Raw genomic sequence first — 22,616 nt, 5'->3', positions numbered from 1 at the left:
AGGGTTGCAGCAAGAGGTTGTACCCTCTTGCTCACAGCAAGAGGGTACAAGATTTAAATCTGCCAGCCGGCTGGGTCCTTTCTCTGTGGAGTTTGGATGTTCTCCCTCTGGAGGAATTCCTGGGTTCTCTCCAGTTACTCCTGCTCCCTCACACAGTCCAAAGACATACATGTTAGATTCCAAGATGACCTTAGGTGTGAATGTGAGTTTGAGTCAGTGCCTGTTTCTGTGTGTTACCCCTGCGATAGACTGGTGTTCTGTCTGTGGTCTACCCCACTTCTCGCCCTGTAATAGGTGTGACCGGCTCTTACCCCCTAAAACCTTGAATTAGATAAGCTGAGGAAAACGGATGGAGGTATAGCTATACAGCTTACGATCCAGCACAGTCAGTCCACAGCGACAGAGACAAGTACAAGTCATCACTTGCTCTCTCCACCACTGCAGTTGGGAATTCCAGATGGCTTTAATGCTACAACACATTTCTGCATTAACAAAAGCTTTTTTTTTAATTGCCGCAGCACAACACAAAGTTACCCTTCTTCTGTACACTCAATGGCATAAAACAAACACACTATTGTGCCATTGTTTAAAGCAATATTCTTGCTGATAATGAATGTAATCTGCACCCTGCTGTCTGAAGTGATTTAAAGAGAGGTTTAAAACTAACAAAACAGACTAAGTAGACCTACCAGATGATTTAATGCCCATGCAACTAGTCACAGAGCGCAGCTGTGAAAGTTAAGAAAGCTGAATAGCTGCAGGGGAAGAGAAGTACTTTAAACATTTACAGGAGTAAGTCAGGGTGCACCTTTCCGCCTAAGTCGGCATCGTGCTCTTTACAGGGGCCGTCAAGCATGGCAGATATGAGACTTACATCTAGAAGTACTTCAGCCTCCTGTGATGAGAAAGTGAAGCCAAATTTACTATTGAATGGGGAAGAGGCATACGCTGCCCCATTGATCTCTGGGGATCCTGGGAGGCTAATCTATCCTAAGGCATTTTAAAGCTGTGCTCACTTTACACAGTAGCTGCCGAACAACTCCCACAACCTCAGTAACATCCAAAAGCTTACCACTGCAGACTTCCCCCTTCTCTACAGCTCTGCTTTTGCTGCACTCTGTGCAAGTATACCTGTGATATCTCCCCTCTAAACCCAGATAGGCGTGGCATTTCCTGTCCCTGTCTCACCTACTTACCCCTGCCCCTCCCTCATATCCCTCTCCCTCATTCCTTAGATCATTTCAAAGGGCCCCGCAGATCAAAGCTGGCCCTTTTTTTGGACCTGGACAGGAATGGGGGATGTATTTAGTTAATCATTTATTTGATTTTAAAAATAAAAGAAAGGAAAAAAAAGACCCCACCCCTTCTCGCCCATGCAGTTTCTGTCTTACCACTCATTTTTCCCCTGCTATCTGCATCCTCCTGAGGCCCTGCCTGCCACCTCTCCAGGCAGTTTTTAATATGCAGAGAAAATAAGCTGGCCGTTCTCTTCAGGCAACGGATGGGTGAAAGGCCTAGGGAATATGGTTCAGCTACACAAGAACACTCGCTTCTGATGGATTAACCCTTCCCACGCTGAGATATGAAGCAGTGTCTGAAAATTACCTAGCTGGGACTGAGTGTGCGCAACTCCAAATGACAGACAGATACACCATTAGATTTGATTTAGGTTTTTGCTGTGCTGCATTTACAAAGTGTACTTACTGCTTTTACTGCTTTGCAGCAAAGCCAATAATGAATCCATCATCTTGAGCTGTACATTGTCAGTGATAGATATTATCAGCTACAGACAATGTGAATCAGAGCGAATCATATGTATGGAGTGGTTACAATACAAAACACATTCCTCATCCTGTGCTAAATCATGATTAGTGTCAAATACAGGTGAACAATCTGTCTTTCGGTCTTTCTCATCACATGCACGCACACACACTTCAGCTGACCGGCCTCCAGCAGGAGGGGTGACCCCGTGAAAAAGCTTCATCACTCTCTGCCCGGCAAATGGACTGTGGCCTGAGGTAGATAATGGCATAATGAACCCACAGCAGCCTGGAGTGACATTTTTGGCCAGGGGCAGCGAGAAGGTCTTAGATGGAGGCAATGAGTGTGCAAACACACACGCACACAAAGGATGATGACGTGTCTGTAGTATCCATCACTCTCCTAGTTACCCGCTGATGTGTATTAGCTGACTGCTAATTCGGTCTCAAGGCTTTAAATTTGATCATGTTTAATAGAAGAGCTTTAGCCACGATATTAAAAGAAAAAAAAATTCCAAGTATAAAAAATGTTCAAATTTTCCATCATTTAGTAAATACAGGAATACTTTGACATTTTGTTAAAAGAGAAGGGCATCTCAACTCTCACGTATAAACAGTAAACCACAGGTTGGAGATGATTTGCTTAGCCTGTCTGTCTTGGTGATGCAGTTATTTTGAAGCTTGTATCTAACGAACTGGGAAAGAGCCAGAACATGAAGACTGCATGAAAAAAAGAAGCTTTTTTTGGCCTTTCAATCCAGAGTGCCAACGTGATAAATATTACAAATTTTCATAACAGAAAGCCAAGAATCTGCATCTTGGCTATGATGTCAAATAGATACCCTCACCACAAAACAGCTGAAACTGTAATGAAATCCAAACGCAACCCCTGATACAAACGATCTGTAAATATCTGTATAAAATTGATTTAATTCATAATATAAGTCAAATCTACAAGAAAGCTTAAGATTAAGCATTTAAATTACACCTAATTGGAGACCATTTATATAATTTTGTGATCTAAGAGACAAAATGTAGACAGCAAGAGACTGATAATATATAGTCTGCCAAAACCAAAAGCGAAAGAAAAAGAAAAATGCTGCTTTGCTCAACATCCTTTCAAAGTTGAATTGCATTTTCTTGGGACCTGGTCCAGTCTCAGCTCTGCTGTACAATAAATGATTGACAAGTGTTCTACTTTACTGAGACATCAACACAAACCCTTCTAACACCTGCTCAAAATGAACACATCGTATCCTGCTGAGCTGTCATTGTAATAACCTTCACATGTTTTTGACATGTGAAATATTAATAATACCAGCATTGAAATCTCTGAATACATAATCATTGACATTCATTCGCCACATTTATTTAACTTACTGTAATTTTACTTACTATTAGTACTTTAGTCATTTTCCATAAAGAATACAGCTTTAAACATGTGAGTTACATTATATGACCAAACAGAGGTGCACAATTAGAGATGTTGAACCTAGTGTAGCGTTTAGCAGCCTAATGGCCTACTTGACATTTGACAGCAGGTATTCTGTCAAGTATTCACTCTACTTGTTGATGTAATCTCCATCCTTGGTAGTGAGATAAAATGGTGCCAAATACAAAGGTTGAATCATTTACAGCTTCTCTGGCTTAACGTACTTGTGTCTGAGCTTTAGTTATAGATGACAGGGAGGCCATATCATCTCACACAGCCTCAGAGCCCCTGCTGCCTGTGAAAACAGAGCTGGCATGATGTAAGCTAAAGGTTCCCCCCTTTCTTCCCCTTTCACTGTCTGACCTAGATGTGTATGTATGCATGCACTGGTGTGGAACTGTATGTGTGTGAATCTGCACTGGGTGGTCCAGTCTGATTTCGTTGTAGACGCTGACTGTGAGCTAATACTTTCTGTCCGATTCACCTGGGACGTTCTACATCTTCTGCGAGCCTTGGTTGGTCTGTTCTGAATATCGAGAAGAGACATGAGAAGTGGACCCCACGCAGGGAAGAGACGGACGGAGTGTAGAAGAGAGAGCAAATTAAACAAAAGAGACAGGAGGGAAGAGCCAGATGAGCCGTAGAGTATAGTCGGTCAGGCAGAAGTGGGCCAAGCTGGTGTTCCACTCGTGAGATGACACACATACAGACTGCTCCAACTGACTAGAGACAAGCCTTGCAGTCTACCTCTTTCTTTTTCTTTTTCCCTTATACAAACACACATCTACAGATTTCAAATCCCAGGGGTTTTCAGGGCTCCATGCTGATGTTGAGAAAAATCAAGCTGACTAAACAAGGAGACAACTCATTTTAGGTGGGATGAGAAAAGGTGGGCCATGCCACAGGGTGATGCCATGAAATTATATGCTCTTATCTGACAAAGCTATCCCAACTTTTGCTTCCTCAGCTAAGCGGGAGCCCAGGGATGAAACCAACTAGCCTGCTTTTATTATCAACAAATCTCTCATTAATTATTCAATAAGAAGTAGACAACAAAAGAAAACTATTATTTAAGCTTCACTAGTGCACATTAATATGCATATTATTTAAAAAGCAGCAGAAAATCTTCCCTTTTTGCAGAGTAACAAAGTATTAGGCACATTTGCTTGCTAAATGCTAATATCTATAAACAGATATCTGCATATGATTATGCAAATCTTTAGACAAGGGAGACGATGTTTAATAGCAGAGGCTTTCTGGTTTCCATTTGCAGCATGCTTGCTGTGTGGGTTGTACTGACCAATCACACTTGAGCAGTCTTTATTTACATTAAAGTAAGCAATTTGTACTTGTTCTTGGGCTTAAATGAGAATGCATTTGCTATTAACATACACATTTTAGCTTTTTTTAAAAACACTTTTTAATGTATCTGCCTTTGTCAACAATAAACTGTGAACAAAACAGCTTATATCCATCATATATCCTCTGACTATACTGAAAACCCTGAAACAGCCTTGAAAAAGTCAGTAAACTCGCTAATAGCTTTGCAGACTGCCTGAATGCCAGTTAGCATAAACAACAAACAACCAGCCAAACTAGTGCTAATTATTTTCCTGCCATTTGACCAATCCCCTGGTAATTAAAAGCCAGAATAGTAAATACTTTCAGTGATAACACTGGTGAAAATCAGCCTATCATAGCATCCACAAACAGCACTGTGCATAAGTTTTGACTCACCTTTCTTTTTTTTTAGATATTTTATTGGAAAAAATAGGTGCAGCAATTTATGTGCAAACATAGATGGAAATACAGCGTATATGGCAGAAATAGAGTTTTAATTCTAGAGGGCTTGAAAGTCTATCCATTATGCTTTTACTACAAAGGCAGTGAGTCTGGGTTCATTGTCATGCTGAAAATTAAGCTGTTGCCAGTCAGACACATTGTAGATGGACCAAAATTTGACAGTACGTTTCTGTGTTCCATCCGTTTTTATGGCTGTAGACACTCCCTATTCTATCTCTCTCCTGACCTTCTCCATACATAAGGAGGATGATTTGTATATTGGAGATTATTTGTATCTGTCATCTGAAATGACCCAATAAAAAACAGAACATACTGTAACTCAGGTGCATGCTTTAATTTCAAAACTACTGCAGTATTAACAGTGGCCCAGTAGAGGTCTTGTAGCAGAGTAGTATCACAGCTGAGCAGACAGTAGCATGCAGCTGAGTTTTATCTTTATGATAAAATGCCAAATAGTTTGTTAAATACAAAGCATTAAACCTAATTAATAGTCTCCTTAGCATTTCTAAGTATATAAAGTATATTGGCATATTCATATTAATTTGTGCTTTATTGTTAAAATCAGTATTGACTCCCAAAATCGAGTGTTTGATGGCTCCAATTAAAAGCTAAGACCCGAATGTTATCGATGCACGATTTTATATCATCTCAATACAAATGCAGGCACGCTTGTTTCTCAGCCATTATAGCTCTACATGAGAGCAGAAAGAGTATGAGGTACTGAGGCTGCTTAGTGCAGGTCATGGAAGCAAAGAGGACAATAGCCGCCTCTTAGGCACAGGTTAATTAAGCCATTCAGAGGGCGCCCGTTTTGAGCCTCTGCAGGTTAATTACAGAGCAATAATGACAGGCAGCCAAGCTGATGTTATGCAAAGCCGACTGGTTTAGAAAAGTTGCGCTGCAGTGAAAGCGTGCCTGTCAGACTTCCCATGTATCCACCTAACAGGTCGCTCCAAGTCAGGACTCGTGTAAAGTATCAGATTTTTCTGTGCATTTGTGACCCTCCTCAAATGAACTACTAACACACATTAGAGGATGTCAGTCTAATAAACAGAATGCCAAATTTAGAGTTTGTATTTGTTCATATTTTCAGCAAAAGCCACAAATTTGATGTTCAAGTTTTCAAGGAACAGAAAAAAAGGGGGGGGGCATTCACTTCAAAGCTGGAAAAGCATGAACAAGAAGGTTAAAGTGGAATGGGTCACTCAGCTTGAGCATGTCAGGCACTCACAAATCAGCACAACAAATGGCAAAAAGTCAACAAAGCTGCTCTATCTTTGACACAGATGGAAACAACAAAGACGATGTGATGGGTTAAAATGATTTTACCAAATATATAGCTTCTAAATATCTAATAAGGGTCTAACACTCACCTTTTGTAAACTTGAAAGGTGGCTTTAAAAATACTGGTGGGAGTTCAGGATACTTACGACTTCAACAGCAGCCCTAAAATAACTAATAAGAAAAGTTATTAAAATAACCTGAAACATATCTGGGCATACTGTGTGTCCACAAGAAAATACATAATCCACTGTTACCTAACATGTAAAAGAGTCCAAGCAAAGGCAGAGCGTGGTAAACAAGCCCGCAACATACCACAACAACAAGGCAGTGTGGCTGCATTCCCAGCAGACTTACTACGAAGCAACAGACACTACTCGCTCCGACCAATCCCTGAGATCAACTCCTGGGTGGTACAACCAGGAATTGGGCCATTTGGTTTCCAAAAGCACCCAGTCCAGGCCCTAATGGAGCTGACTGATCACATTTCACAACAGGGCCAATGCAACCAGCAGAGCAGAACAAGGACCTGAACAAGGCAGAGCTAGTGGCCCAGAGCCCAGAGGCCCACTATAAAGACCAAAGGACACTGTGCTGCCTGCAGCCTGGAGAGCAGGGAGGGCAGGAAGGGACCCTCACTGCACACAAACCTCTTTCAGACACTGTAACTAGCTTTAAGTATTCATTTAAGTCACAGTTTTGCAGCTTGCGGACATAAGCTGTCACTGAATGTGTCTGTATCCAAATGCCCTTTGCGTCGACGTCATGCATGAGTATTGTCATGGGAAAAACGGGTTAATAAAAATAAAAATTTGAAGATATGACATGAAATATTCAGCATTGCCCCATCTTTTAATGGTCCAATTGTTTATCACTTCCAAGCTGGACGATGCCACACCTCTCTGAAAACTTTCCATGCAAATCCATCCAGACCTTTTTTAATAATCCTGCTAAGAATCAGACAAAAAACCGAACACAACTAAGACAAAAACACACAAACACACACTGAATCAGAAAAAACTAATATAACCGTAACAGCTCACAATGTGTGTCTGATTTTATTTTAAGTATTTTAAGTAAAAGAAATCATGGCATTCAGTGGCATTCAATTCAGTCTTGAGCTGCTACACAGTCAGAGCCAATGTGAGACAAAGTGGCTCTGAGACCAAAATGGCATGTTTACATAATAATTGCATATCTAAAAAAGGTGGCTCCACTCAGCAGCTCATGCAGAGAGAAAACAGCCAACAGATGCTTGGATGGACTCCTGCGCACACATGTGCTAGTATACACAAACTAACAACCTCATCAAAACTCTCATAATGTTTCCTCTTTGCAATTCTGACCATAGCAATAAACAATACAGGCAATTTCTGGAGAGGAGACACGCTTCTCAACAGTTACAAACTTTTACTGCGATATTTGAAACCATTAAAGTTTTTTTTTTCCGTCTTTTTGCCTAGCAATTGTTTCCCCATAAAATTAACAGACAAAATTCATTTACCAGCTTCCAACGCCGAAGCGACTCCCTTACAGCAGATAGCACGGAGCACACCTCTCGCTCAAAGATGACAAACACTGTTACCTTGATAGAATGCAAAGAGGAATTTCCCACTAGGAAGAAGAAATAAATTTTCAGTCACAGATAAGCAGATAACTGTCCTCAGCTGGAAGCTGACAGTCAGGCTGTTTTGTTTACCTAAGAAAATGGACTCACAGTGAACTTCAAATGAACCAGATCTAATGCAGACGCACCCACAGCAAGTTTATAACAGACAACGCATGCTGAAAAATAATGGACGTCAATCATCCCAAATAAAGAGGTCCACTAACACGCTGAAGCAGGTTGAGCTACATCAACAAACAGATTCTGTTATTTGTACACATAAAATGAATATAATTGGAGGAAAAAAGGAAGCCCATTTATGTGGATTCGGGGCATGGAGGTCATAGCTTGGTAAACACAAGCCCCATTAAAACTTGTTTTTGCAATGAACTTTTGTTCTCTAGAGATGCTGTATGAAGATTCATGAATGTTCACAACAATATATATAGTAGATTCCTGGTTTAACAGCATTTATTAATTAAACAAGATCAACTGTGTACTTCCAGACAGTAAAGTACTTTTATTTGCTTGTCAACTAAATAAGACACAGAAACTCCACAGCAATGCTATTTGTAAGAGAACTGTAAGACCTCAACCGACAATTGCAAACACTGGCATCCACAGACAGAATCACCAGGCACCCATCGTGAAGTTAATCCAGCCCTCAGCCATGATTTCATCCATATCGATGAGAGATATTCAATAGTTCTACTAAAATATTTACTCAGATCCATCTTTACTTTATTGTCTTGTGATGTGTTTCTTATTATCCCAGATGCAGTATTTACATACATATCTGCAGCGAGTTGTCTGCCAGCTGCAAAGACCAAACGCGTGCTTTTTGCATTTGGTGGTATCTCTGTGGTTAGGCTGTTGCAGAACCAAAAGAAGAAGGTGACCTAAGCTAAGATTCATGAGAACGTTATGAAGTATATTCATAAGAATGTACTACTGAGGTATCTGCACTGTCTGTAAAAACCCTGAAGGAGCTATAAAAAATAAACCTCATGAAAAGTCATTAGGAGGGTTTAAAGTTATTATTACTTAAAGTTGTTATTGCATTTAAATAGTAGCTGTTATGTCTGTTAAGGCTGAAATGCACTATTATTCAAACCCTTAATTGAAGTCTTTTTATTTAATAAGAAAAATAAGGATGAGGCATTACATAGAAAAAACAAACTGAAACCCTCCTACACTGCTTTAAGTGCTTTAAAGAAACTAAACACAAGAAATGCCAGATGACAGTTTCAACATCAGATACGCTGCATGTACTTTCAAGATTATCTAGTAATAAGATGTGAAGCTGAATAAGGTCACAGAAAAAATAACTAAGAAACAAAGAAAACAAAACAAGCCTTCAAATCTTCTGACAATACCAAATCATTCATTCACAGTGTCATAAGAACTATGTTTGATTGTAAATGCAATAATTTGCAATCAATCAATTATGCAATGTACTAAATTGCAATCAATTTAGTACACCTTTATTCAGAGTTGGTCCAATATGAGCTTATTCTGGCTATTGCTAGAATAAGCAAATTAAAGTTACGCTATCTGGACACAACTATTCATCACCAATAGGAACATATGCTATGAAGTTCCCCGTGCACAGTTTTTGTGCTGATGTTAACACCAGAAAAGGTTTCAAACAGCGTGTTGGCAACTTTGACGCACCACACCCTTCAGCGCTTACAGACCCCAATCTGTAACTTTATGTGGTCTGACACTTTGCGTCTGAGTTGCTGTGGTTGCTAAAGGCTTCGACTTTGGCATCCTTTTATAGTACCACACTTAAATTCAGTAAGATCTTCAAAACTATTTTTTCACAAATGTTCCTAAAGGCAGACTGAATGGCTCGGTGCTTGATCTTATACACCTGTAGCAGCTGGACTGAAGGATAGAGATCTGCAATTTTCTTTTCAGTTTGAAGCACTATAACTGACAGCATATACAAAGAAAACCCAACTTTTCTTCAGTTCTAATGATTTTCATGATAAAAGAAATGATTAAACAATTTCCCACACACTCCAGTAAGTTGCAGGATCTACTCTCACTTAGATAACTGAAAATAAAGTGCTATGCACTAGCCGTACACCCGACTTTACCTGACATATTTTAGCTTAACGAACAAAAGCAGGTGGAACAGTTATTTGCATTGACATTGACCCTGTTTTGACCCATCTCCGCAATTTTCCTTGTAACTGCACTGGTCTTTTCACTGCTTATACCGAGGCTCATATCGAGCTTTGGCTACTTCAGATTTAGCCACTTTCCTTTTGCTATCATGTTCAAACTGGGCATGTTCAATTGGGTGAGGGTGTTTAAGTCTCTCAATAAGGTTGCTTCATGGCTACAGCACACAAACAATATGTTAGCATATAGCCATAACTGTGTGAACAACTATTTTCTGCATGAAAACGACATGCATGAAACAGACCAGCTCATAATTGGACATATGTGAGACTCACCAGGCAATCTGGGCCAAGCACACGGAAAATCGGCCGATCCCGACCCCTGGCCGGTCGATCGGTGCATCTTTACCAAAAAACACCAGAATTCGCAAATAAAGTAAAAACAGTTGATTTTACTTAATATATAACTAGAATTCAGTTAACATGATAAAAGATATTTGAGGCATTTCCTGTACCAAAGCAAGCATAGCAAAGACACAAGAATGTAAACAACAAATTAATGCTTTGCAGCCAGTCACTGTTTTAGGCGAGAAAATTATGACAGGGCTTAGTCACCAGCTGTCATCCTTTATGTTGTCTTTTTGCCTCCTTAATTGCATACTTTATGCTCCCATCATAAAAATTACATAAAACACTAATTTAGATTAGTATGGCCTTAGTATTTCATAGCAGGAGACACTCAAATCTACGCCATCTAATCCAAGTGGGAACAGTAGGAGGCGTTCTTTCTAGAACAGGAAGCAATGACCCGTGATGGTGGAGGTGCCACTCTCTGTAGGAAGTCGCACATTTTTCTTTTTCCTCCTTAGCCTTACCTCGGAGTGATTAGAGGAACATCTGCAAACACCGACAGTCCTCTCTGCTTCCCTCTTCATATTTTACACAAGCAAACTCCAGGAATCATTACCCAACATGAGCTCATCATTAGCACATTCATAATTCAGTGTAATGGATTATGTAATTGCTCCATTAATCACGGGAGCCACCCCAGCATACTTTCCTATGCGTTAGTTTAATTATGGGCATTGCTTCTGTTAAAACAGGTTCTGCTTGCAGTAGCTGATTCGAAAAGTCTATTTTCTACTGTGGGAACTTGTGCAGGCTGCAGTTTAGAGACAGCATAGAGTTCTTGTGGTACGCCCGCAGACAGCTCTTCAATAAAATGTGTCATGGCAGGAGGACACAATGAAAAAGTAGGCAAAAGGGCACATGCCTTTCAGGAAAGCAGTTGTCAAACTCGGGCATCACTTAAGTCACATAATTTACTGGCTTTTGCAACCTGTGTGATAAATATTCCAGTTATACACGACGGCTGGAAGTGTCTGAAAAAGATTAAGACACGTAGACATGGAGGTACTTGTCATCTGATTCCAGCAGCTGGCATGACTTGTGAGGACTTAATCCAACAGTGTCATCAGCTATTTGTCAAGCAAAAGAGATAGGGGGCTCTGCATTCCCTCCTCTGTACTATTGTTGGAATCTCAATGTGAAAGTCTGGCTACAGTCCTTTAGTTTGAGTGACATTTGGCTATCATCACCGAGGGACACTTGGTGTATTTCGGTCATCTCATCCTTATTAAAAAGGTCAGTGACAGGCAGAGCTCCCTGTGCACTCATAAGTGCGCTGAGGGCTGACAAGAAGTAACAGCCTTTGTTGGGGGAAAAAAAACTGCTGTTACATAACAGAAATCACTCTGGATATACAGAAACTGCAGCATACTTATCAGTTATTTTCCTTGTGTGCTTTCCTCCCCCAGATTGTACTCGCAGTGATGTCTTTCTTACTTTTGCCTTGTTTCTGCACTTGCAGAGAGAGCGCAAGAGTCGGAAAATTAATATGTATTTTATACTGCTGCATATATGGTCCAGAATAAACCTCCAGTCTAAATAGGACCTGAGTGACTGGTCCTTCAGTCACTACCTACACAAAACAAACAACTAAATGGTTTGTGGTTACTGTCAAGATGCTGGCAAAGCTTCACAAGGCTTAAAGCCTCCTGCCAATAACACCGCCTGAGCCAAACAGAAAGACGGCGAGAAACACACACAGAATAAAAGATGGCAAGAAATGTTTTTCCATTGTGAGGAATACTCATGTAATGCTTGCGGGGAAAAAAAGAAGCTTAGGCATTCACCTTGCTGAACTGACATTTATATAAGCAGGAGCCATTTTCTTCATCAATCTCTGCATCCCTCCCCTTTCTCCTGCTCCCTCCGTGCCACTGTAATTTGAAGCTGTCACAAACAAATCCCTCTCGCAGACCTTTCCAAATGTCAGGTTTTCGTCAAGCTCCATGACGGCCTTCAAGAATCAGACCCGCGGAAACTTTTGTCAAGAAAAAAAGAAAGAAAAAAAAACAACAGAAAAAAGAAGCAGCAGAGTTCAAGTACGTATGCATATTTATGGGCATTCACAAATTCACTCCTCGCAGAGTTACCAGAGCAGGGATGGGACTGAGCTACTGATCTGACAGTCGCTTGACTCCACATTTTACAAGTATTGCTCGGGTTTTGTGCTCGTTCTGTGTCACAGTTGAGAAAATACTAGGATTTTATTTATTTTTTTCTCAGGCCAGCGGGGTTTTTCCTGGCTCACAATGTGCCCTTGGTGGGTGACTATACGTGGCATTTGCCCTGCAATGAATCTGTGTTATGTGATAGAAATATATGCATTTCTCTTTTTTGTAACTTTTCTACATGATAAGACAAAATGATCCGAGGTCTGTCTTTTGCAGAGATTATTAGAATAGCTGAGTCTTCTGTCCTCTTTGTCAACCACTTCTAATTTCTCACCAGGGAAGGCTTTTTAATATCTGGAATTTTGGTACCTTTGCCCTTTAAAGGCTCAGAATCGTATTATTATTTTTAATTAACTTTTTAAAAATTCATTCGAATTTTTTGGAAACAATGATAGGGGGGCAAAAAGGCAGTTTTGACTCCAGTCTCCAGTGGCTACGCTAGAAGCCCAGAAAAATATGTGATTACCCTCAGAGACTTACATGTGTATAAAAGCACATGTGCACTGCATGCCATTTAGGAAAAGTAGAAAAAATAAAATAAAATAAATTCCCCAAATCCCATAATAAAAATAATAATAACGATGTAATTACACATCGCTGAAGCTTCTTTTCAGCAACTGACCAAAACTAAACAAAATGGGGAGGTTGGACAATCTTCATAAAGCCTGCAGTTCAGGGTTCAGGGTCAAAAATATTTGGAGGAAATACAAAAATAAAGTAACAAAAAATACTTCCTTCAATAACAGACAGACATTGCACAGAAAGCTTGGCACAGGTCAGCGTCAATTCAGCGACTATATATTCAAACTGCATCATTTTAATAACCTCTGACACAAAGAAAGTTAACAAGAAACTGTTATCAGAGCGCGCGAATGTGCGAGAATGAAATGAGGGGAGAGCTAATCAGCTCTCGCTCTTCAGTGGCATTTCACGAACTCTCTGCTACTAGTTCAACGTGCACAAAATGAACCCTCAATAAGTGAGCACGCTGATATAGCACGAGTAGATCCAGGCTCCTTCGCCATGAGATGGGAGGCACATCCTATAGTAAAAAAAAAATGTTAAATGAATTTTGAAGATGAACTGCTTAAGGGATAAAAAGTAGCTTCTTTGAATATGGTCATAATAAAAAAAAAAGAAAATGTAGAAAGGAAAAGAAGATTACCCTCCCAGCATGAGTTTCTGGTATAGCCTGAACTGTAACATCTGCCTTTCTTAAGATATAGATCCTACCTATGAAAAAAGCTCCCCTTTTACAGCGGCATGTGCAAGATGCTGAGCATGTAGTGGTGATGGACAGCAACAAGGACTTAGAGAGGTTAGAGCAGGCAAAGACGAGGGGGGAAAAAAATCTTTCTTTTCACTGTCAAGACGTTTTACTGCCATCTTCTAATCTATGCAATTGCAGTTGCACATTGTGTCAACATGTCCAGAAGGCCAGACTGGTTTGGGATTTTTTTTCTGCCACCCACCCCTCTCCTAAATTTTTCCTCTTCGTTGCCTTGCATCAGGCACAGGATCTGAGGCTTTAATATGGTTGCCAGTGAGGCAACAGCCATTTAATAACAATGCAATAGTTCCTCACAGCAGTAGTCCAGTGTCGCTCATACACCCCGCCGGGTGCAGATGGTACATTGTCTGTGATTTACGAAAACATTCTCCTTTCAGAGATGTTTTTCCTTTCTCCCCAACACATCCGCTGCACCTTTTGTCAGCAATATTTAAGTCTCTTCTTGATAGAAACAACACACTTTTTGTCTGAAGCCCATGAAGTCATATTTCGTAACAGGTCAGCTAAAGTGGCTACCCCCAGAGGTGATGTGAGAGTGCATGTTTGTGTGTGCATGTCTGTGTGTGTGTGTGAGAGAGTGTATGGTTTAGTGGGAAGCCTCTCACATTTGCCTCAAAGCCTCCCGCAGTGGGGGACATCTGGAGGAGGCGTTGCCGAGTAAACAGAGAAAAGAAGAAGAGTTCAGGCCTGAAATATCATCCTACAAGGACGGAGCTGGCTTTCATTAACATACAAAGGGGGGAGAAACGGTGGTGGAGATTTATTCAAATCAAAATGGCTAATGTTGCCATAAGCCAGTCACCTTGCCAACTTACCCTAAAACTCATTCTTTTTATCAGTGCCCCTTCCCCTGACTCACTGCTGAGAGCAATTAGGGCAAAATTTGATGAAAATGACCAGTAATTCAGTGTAAGGAAAAAAGCTTCCGAGTAACCATTTCACAAGGTAGATGTTCATTATGAGCCAGCAGGAAAGAGCCTCCTCTTAATAGAGTGCCAGCCATAAACATCCCTCATCATCACCGGGCCTGCCATTTGATCTCACCTCTGGGGATTCTGTGCTGGGCAGCTTCATTCATTTCTTCTGTGTTTCACTGTCTGTTTACTCAGTAATGGACTCTGCCCAGAGAGTTGTTAAGGGGAACAAAGTGAAAGTGCCCGACACTCTGCTGTGGCGGTGATTAACGACTGAATTAGAAAACAACTCCGGGTCACCTTCTTTAACATTGTGATGGATGATCTCTTGCGAGAATTTGATAGCAATTGTTATAGGTGCGCCAGAATCTGGATCACAGGCGGGGCAAAGCGACGGTGCGTTTACAGTGCGGATCAACTTTTCCACGAATCTGCGAGCGGTAAACACTGTGCTGTAATTAACAGCTAAATGCAATAAAACGAGGCTTTCATAGTAAGCGCCTCACTGATGAGGGTGCATGCAATTGTGTCCACCACTGTCTGTAAAGCTTTAGTTAGTGTTGCCCTACTTCAGCTGTGTATATGCCATCTCGCCTGTCACAGGCAGTTTACAAGACTGGGAACGAGGGTTGCCATCTGTCCCACCTCTATGGGGTGCACAGAGGGACGTTTTGCACAGTTTTGGCATGCCTGACTTCCCCTAATGCTGCACAAATGTTTAGAGACATTACATAAGCAATGAGACCTCCACTAGCATGGGGGAGGGGTGGGGGTGTGGAGATGGATATGTGCATTAGAGGACAAGAAAAAAGCCAAAGAGGAAACAAGATAAGAAAGTGTGAGACAGCAGCCCTGGTCTTTTCATTCTTCTTACCAACTGCACTTTCAGACATATAATAGCGCTACAGGGCTACACTGGCGTTGCTATAGGGTGTATGTGAAGGGTAAATATGAATAAGTGCAGTTTGAAGGCATTTGAAATGCCAATACCTCACATGGGGTGTTTTTCATACCATCAAAGCAGGATTCTCTAAATCTGGAAAGCTCGCACAGCTGCAATACTTTATACCACAAAGTATCTGGTAAGTGACGTGTTCTACTGCGTTTTATAAAAGCAGTGTGTTGCAAGATGTTGAAATGCACTGTCTTAAAAGCGGGGGCAAAAACAGTTTGTTTCAGAGATCCTACAAACAAAAGCTTCTAAATTTCCCTAATATGTTAAATGCATCAGCCAGCGCCCTATAATAGCATCAGCAACAATTCCCTAAAATTAGGGGGGTGAATGCTTAAGGATAGATCAAAAGATCAGATCTAATTCTTTATCTGACTGTAGCTGAACTGGAACTCACACACACAACAAAAAACAAAATTCACTGGTGGTACTGACGGCAATTACATTTATATTTTGCAGGAAATCGAGAAGAAGAGGAACAGCAACTTGATGCACAGACCACTGAGCGCACCCCTGCCAAGGAGAGGTTTAAAATACTACAACATGTTGCAACAGACAGCCTAAACTCGCTGTTCCCTACTCATTTTGCAGCTCATTATACTCACTGCCCTCACTGAAAGCTACCTAAGGAGAGACTGGGAAAGAAACGCCCAGCTACCTACACGTAAAATTTACTCAACCCACATCCGAACTATACACAGTCCACACAGGTGTACTGAGCTGCGTCTTTCACCTCGAGCATATTTTGTCCGCACAGTGCATCACATTTACATCCCAATTTAGAGAATGACCCACATGCTGCTGATTCCATTTGGAGAGAAATCTTAATCTAAGTACCAAAACTGAGCAACCCCAGTGTTGATGTACTTCAATCACTGATGTTGCAGCGTGGCAGTAATGAGATGGTGCTACTTACCCTCACCCACCCACTCACCCACCAGTATTACACCTCAAACACTCCCTGCAGTGACCTCAGTTGCTGATTTTATCACTTCCTCGTATTGCAAACGTACTTCAAGTTTATCTGTGTTAATGGTGCCATATGAAATGTGTACATATCTATAAAGACATCTGTATGTATAAGATGAGGCAATGCAACAGTTTCATTAACTGGGCTGATGTACAGATACACACGGCTAAGCTGCAGATGCTGTGTGATAAAGTGTTGGGTACAGCATGCTTCTTAGGCCGACTCGCTGCTGTTCTCATGGTGGTCCCCCTTCCTTCGTAGCCCGCCCTGCAATTGATAACGTCCACTGATTTTTGTTTTTCGGGAACCAGCGCCCATCGTGTGATTGCGCTTTTTTGGGTGTGTGCGTGCTAGCATGTGTGAGAGAAAGCTAATTTTCTCTGCCGCACACCAAAGGAATAACCTCTGAATTAGTATTCAGTAATGAGACAGGGTGTGGGAATGATGGTGAATTTGTAAGCACGCACCATCTTCCCTAATTCCATTTAGGAGTCCTGTAAACACTTATAAATGCAGCAGATAGTTACAGCAGCACCCCCCGTCCTCCCCTCCTGCTTTCAGCTCTCATCAGGCTCGCACATCTCCAAAGAAACCAAGGGCAGGAGAGGAGGAGATACTGCAAATCACATTATGGGACATGAAATTAATCCAGCCTCCCCAAACATTTGGCCTTCACACAGTTTAACCTTGAAACTGCTTTTTACTTCCATGCATGAAGACTTTATAAAAACCCCCTCTGTCACATCCAAGAGAGCAAGCCTGACATTACAACAATGGCGCTGCCGAGGTAATAATTCAATAGGATCCTTCACCGTGCTGATGATATGTTGTAATTTCATTTCACTTACGTCTGTTTCATATTGTAATACACAATTGAGTAGGGGCACTTTACGTCCCAAAAGACCACTTCCTCCTTAAGATAATAAAAGCCTTTTATGCTTGCCTTTGAGAAATCCTTGGTGGATTATGTGAGTGCAGATTTGGGAGCACATCAATTAATATGCATTAAACGAAAGTGTATTAAGTTGTGAAAAAATAATTAATAACTCTAATTGCTGTAGTGCTGCTTTGCCAAACGACTCATACCTTAATGCTAACAAGATGGTCTCTGACACGGCCAACAGGGGCCAAAGTACAAGCGCTGCGTGACCTTTTGCACTGCTGAAAGACAATGCACCTTCACTTTATTACACGGGCACATCGCTCTCCCCTGATACTAATGCAGAGTGGTGCAAGGTAAAAGCACAGAGTGGCTGTTGCAGTGCATCCACTCCAATAACAGCAGGGGAAAAAAACCCTGCCAGCCAACTCTGAAGCCACATGAGGTTCAGCCTTACTAGTTTCAGTCAGAATAAAATACATCTGTTTGTGTTAGAGAATACTGTAGATCTCTTATGCACACCCTATCGCTGGATCTTGTCCCTTTGTATAGTACAGAGAATAGTGCTGGCACAGGGTTCCACTTTCCCCGTTACCACGAAAAAGACATCCACAGCTCTAATTATCCTTTACCCCTGTGTAGCTCTGGAGAACACAACTGCTGCTACTGTCAATGAAATTATAGGAAAGGGTGGCGGGGTGGGGGGGTTGGTTAGCGATGATAGTCCCCCTCTAACCAAACCCACACTGAACACACGCGCTCTTCAATGTGTGTAAAAGTGAAGACTCACAATGCCTTAAGAGAAAAGAAAGGCAAAGAAATGGGAATGACAAGTAAACTATTTCTTTGAGATATCTTTTCAATACAGCATTTCTAAAGGTGAGAGGAGTTTTCAAAGCATGAGATAGTACCTCTTGCTGAGTAATGACATCTCTTGTTGCCGTGAGTAGCAAAGACCTTGTTTCCAAGTTCTCTGCTTTGACCAAGAGCAATCTGGGGCCGGATTTACCGTCTCGATCAGTTTGCAGTTCTACGGCCACGTTTTTCACAGCAGAAAAAGTAAACATTAAAAACACTATCCCAGCTTTCAGCTAAATCAATCTTCACTTTGCTTGGAAATAATGAGCACGTTGAGCGAGCTTCAAATGAACACCGTTGCTCCCGGGCTCGTCAGCTCTGCACAGTCACATCACACAGGCACTTTTGAGGAACGCACGAAAAAAAAAGACGACTAGTCTTAGCCTTCAGAGACCAATTAAAACACATATTCAAATTGACCTAAAAGAAGCGTAATAAGGCATTCGTTTATGGTGCTGTCCCATACCCATGGTTTCAGTTTTTAGATACACTGCAATTGTTTTCAACCCTGACAAACATATAATCTCACCAGAGTGGAAAACTGAAAAAACCCCTCTCCCATCTCATCTCTGCAGGATCAAAGACTACATCGAGATGTAGTGAGCACGTAATTTTCACACAACATGCACACAGGCTCATTCAAAGGACATGAAGGCAGAATTTACCAGCTCTGTATGCACAGCATGCATACATTAGTTGATTCTTATTAAAGCCTACAGTGAACATTAGATCAGCATCATTACTATCTACAAAGAAAATACACTGAAAATAGACATCTTGTTAGCTTTGCAATTCGGCAAATATGGGAATTACACAGCGTGGTGTATCAAATGCTACATGTGTCACTATAGCACTGAGCAAGGCAGCTGCAAATAATCCGTTGTTTTATCTACTAAAGGTCAAAATAAAGAAAAATGTCAAATGCAACTTTCCAGCACTTCAAAATGTTTCCCTCCACCCAAAACCAAACACATTCCATTCAAAGAAGGTTTAAAACAGTGAAAGAGTGACATTTTCAGGGAAATTTTCTTCCAGTCTACTAATTAATTAAAGCAATAGAACCTATTAAGAAAACAAACTTGAAATGGAAATGAGAAATTCAGGCAGCTCTTCAGCCAGTCAGAATTTTAACCATGACATATTTGGCAGCACAGCCCAGCGGGCAGGCTACGCAGCAACTCTAAAACATGCTCCCTCTCCCTTCCACAGCACTTCTTGGGAAGCCGCTCTCATAAATCCCTTCTAATGGTTGCTGGCGAGGGAACTTTTTAACACAGAACTTAGCAGCCACTGTTATTCACCCATATAGCGAGAGTCTTGGGATGATGGATGGTAATAAATATTGCACGGGGCTAACAGAGGTCCCCTCAGAGACGTTCAATTGCCTTGAGTGATAGGGTGCTGCTCGGCAACACAGGAGAGGATGGCAGAGGGCAGGCTCTTCACGGGGTCGGCTAACTGAGTCTGTTCAATTTCCTCTGTGGAAACATGACAGGTCCCATTCTAAATGATAACACTGACTCACAGTGTGGGAAGGTGAGCCTAACAAAGGGTGCCTTCTGGAAAAAAATATGTATCTTAACGTATGTGTGGCGATTTTATTGGTTATGAATGAGGAATTGATCCACTGTGGACCAGGAGTAATTGTGAATGTAGAATACCGCTCTGTGTTAGGAGCTCTTTCCTGCTGCACTTTTGCAGTTTATCGTTTTTTTCCTGACAAGGGAGCTCTGTTGAGCTGATCTGCCCACCATCTTAACTGCTTCCTTGACAATGGCTGACAACGGAGCAGATGTCCAAGCTGCACACATCTGTAACAGTCTGATATTCCTTAAGGCGCACACGCCCCCCTCCCTTCTCAGTCAATACATGCACAGACAAAGAGGTCACCTCTTATTTAGCTTGCAGTGATCCAATTATTTACTTTGATTATATCAAGATTATACTTTTTCTTTTGGTGTGGGTGCTGGATGGAAATTATCTTAGTTGACAAGAATTAATTACTGACGATGATGTTTTTAATGATGAGCGATAAGGAATTGGGATAACCCCGGTTCTTCATTAATCCAACACGTGTCCTGTTGTCATATTTTCAGAGTAATCAGTGAATTAATTAGTCCAATAATATGTAAGAATACTTTAGTGGGTGTAATTAACAAGTTAACACAAGGCAATTAGCAGCTCATTTATACGCTGCCTGCACCTAAAGGTGGCTGTAAACAGAGGAAGCACTTTCTTTACTACTTTTTTTAAAGTTTACCCAACCAGAAGTGATACTTTATTCCAGCTGCAAATAACAGCTCAGCAATTAAAACAATATACACTCACCTCTATGTAAAATACAGCTAACTGATTAAGAGCAGGGACTACAGAAAACAGCTCATTATTCTCCTCTAGCGGTTTTCAAGTCACATCCTCTATGGGATCAAGAGAACGCCATCCACTTAACAACTGTTAAGTTAATCAGTTTCTAAAATCTTACTTTTATTTGGCAAACTGCACCTCTGCAGCTTCACACTAAACCACCAAATCCTTTCAGGTGAGTTTCCTCGGGGCAAAATGTCATCAGATGCAGGTGTTTGATCTTCTATCTATTTGCGGGGCCCTGCAATTAAAAAAAAAAAAAGTTTAAGGGGCCCTCTGATCCTCCGTAACCATGCGTGACAGCTTTTTGCAAAGCGTCTCCAGAAGAGGTCTTAAAATGTGTGCAAGGACACAAACACGTGAATGGTCAGTGACATTGTGATGCAGCAAATGTGCTCCTGTTGGGATGACTTGTGTGCGTGCGTTTTGCGCGTGCGTTTTTCTTTCTTTCCTTTTTCTTTTTCTTTTTTTTAAGAGACAGGCTGAGCAGCGAGGAGCGCTGAAGATTACACAGGATGACGTCTTCTACAACACTATTATGCCTACAAAAACTCAGTCATTCGGATCAAGCATGGGGTATTAGAGGATTTATGAGCAAATAGTCTCGCTGGAAAGCACAACACAGCCTGTACAACTCCACAGCCATTCAACAGACACTCTACTAATGCACTTCCTATTTTCTTTTAACCGACACGCACTCCGTGAGGGGTCTGGCTGTGTGCAAAAACAATACACTCCGCATGCCTTTGCCGAACAGCTACCTTTCGCTATGTAAAGGTGAGGAACGTAAATGTCAACACTGTAAGGAGGGAAACGCGGTCCGGTCGTGTCCACATTTGACACAGCGTGCTATATACGTGGTCAGAAATAATTTCCCTCCCGTGTGTACAACCCACCCCGACCGACCATTCCCCCATCTTCATGGCGCAGTAAGGTGGACACACATGGTCAGAGCCGTATGCGGACCCGAAACCCAACGGCGGCCAACTCTCTTTTGAACCCCCTTCCTCACCACCAACACCACCATCCCTCCTCCAAAACTGAATTACACGAGTTAAATCTGCACGGCTGGTGTTGCTTCTGTAAATGCAGTCTTACCTGGATGAATGGTATCAGATAGCAAGTTGAGAAGCCGACTTTTTCTTTTTTCTTTTTTTTTAGGCACACGTCTGCGGCAGCATCATCCGCTTCGGGGACACGAAATAAGATTTGGAGTAATTCTGATTCCACCTTATTATTAATCCTCCGCGCGCTGCACGAGCGGCTTCTCTCGCGGGCTCTCTCTCTCTCCCCCTCTCTTTTTCTCTTTTAGGGGCAGGCGAGAAGAAACAACCGGATAGAGAGGAGTGATAGCCGAGCAGGGAACGGGCTACAATGTGTTGAAGCGAGTCCTTGTTTATTCAAATACGACGGAGCATAAACGCCGAGTAGGTGTCTAACTGCTTCTCTGCTTTATTTTGCCTCTCTCTCTTTCTCTCTCTCTTTGGCTGTAGTCACACTATGTCTAACTCTCTTTTTTATAAAGGCGGGGTCTTGGGTCGTTTAAACCAATGACATAAACCAAGAAGAAGAAGAAGAAGAAGAACACCCCCCCCCCCACACACACACACACACACGCACACAAACACACACACACTCACACTCCCCTCTCTCCATTACCACCGTCTCTCTCTCTCCCCCCCCCCCCCCCCCCCCCTCTCTCTCTCTCTGTTATACACACACATACACACACACCTTGAGCATAAATGATGCGGTCATTTTTGGTTTCTTCCTCTCTTTCTTCTCTCTCTCTCT

General features: G+C 41.6%; 1 protein-coding gene across 4 annotated transcripts in view; it reads right to left on the bottom strand.

Moving 5' to 3' along the window:
- Nucleotides 1–22,366, bottom strand: part of ctbp2l (C-terminal binding protein 2, like) — a 97,048-nt gene extending 74,682 nt beyond the window's left edge. Inside the window, exon 1 of one of the 4 annotated variants that reach the window (XM_085169926.1) lies at nt 21,921–22,366. The gene's annotated coding sequence lies outside the window, so the exon portion shown is untranslated. Of the gene's footprint in view, nt 1–23; nt 6,350–20,940; nt 21,050–21,920 lie in introns of those variants that run through there. The other 3 variants (XM_085169929.1, XM_085169928.1, XM_085169927.1) reach the window with 3 other exon arrangements.
- Between the last annotated feature and the right edge of the window lie 250 nt (nt 22,367–22,616).

This window comes from Neolamprologus multifasciatus, chromosome 8, assembly GCF_963576455.1.
Source record: "Neolamprologus multifasciatus chromosome 8, fNeoMul1.2, whole genome shotgun sequence".
Lineage (NCBI taxonomy): Eukaryota > Metazoa > Chordata > Actinopteri > Cichliformes > Cichlidae > Neolamprologus > Neolamprologus multifasciatus.
Note: the sequence above shows the minus strand (reverse complement) of the source record. Positions and strands in the feature narration are given on the sequence as shown.